Source organism: Mastigoproctus giganteus, chromosome 8, assembly GCF_048544385.1.
Source record: "Mastigoproctus giganteus isolate SK-2022 chromosome 8, ASM4854438v1, whole genome shotgun sequence".
NCBI lineage: Eukaryota > Metazoa > Arthropoda > Arachnida > Uropygi > Thelyphonidae > Mastigoproctus > Mastigoproctus giganteus.
In genome coordinates, this window is record NC_143582.1 from 220,505,398 (window position 1) to 220,506,011 (window position 614).

At 44.0% G+C, this 614-nt stretch overlaps 1 pseudogene; it reads right to left on the minus strand.

Annotated features, from left to right (window-relative positions):
- Positions 1 to 219: 219 nt before the first annotated feature.
- On the minus strand, positions 220 to 331 carry LOC150082333 (U2 spliceosomal RNA; annotated as a pseudogene).
- Between the last annotated feature and the right edge of the window lie 283 nt (positions 332 to 614).

The window sequence follows — 614 nt, forward strand, 5'->3', positions numbered from 1 at the left end:
CCGAAATGTCCCACTTAAGGGCATCAAGACTGCCAAGAGGACCTGAAAGGAGAAAGGATCAGGAACTCTGGAACTGTTGCCTCTGCAAGCTACCCTCAAGGCCGAAATGTCCCACTTAAGGGCGTCAAGACTGCCAAGAAGACCTGAGAGGAGAAAGGGTCAGGAACTCTGGAACTGTTGCCCCTGCAAGCTACCCTCAAGGCCGAAATGTCCCACTTAAGGGCGTCAAGACTGCCAAGAGGACCTGAAGGAGAAAGGATCAGGAACTGTGGATCTGGCTGATAAGAACAGATACTACACTTTGATCTTAGCCATAAGGCCGAGAAGCGATACCCTAAACTGTGCCCGAAATCCTTAAAACCGATTTCAAGTAGGCAGCCATTTGGTAGTTCCGCAAACGTTTACTAAAATCTCAATATTTATGAAAGCTATGCACAAAACTGGGATTTGCCTTTTCAAAAATAACAGTTCTTGACATGTCCTTAATAAATTACTTACAAACGAATGCAATTTTTTAAATTAAAAAAACGTTTTCGTTTTTTTAGGTATAAAGTCCCTCTACTGGTCAGAAAAAGGGTGGCTAAAGGATCAGCGCCATCTACCGTCCGTAATTC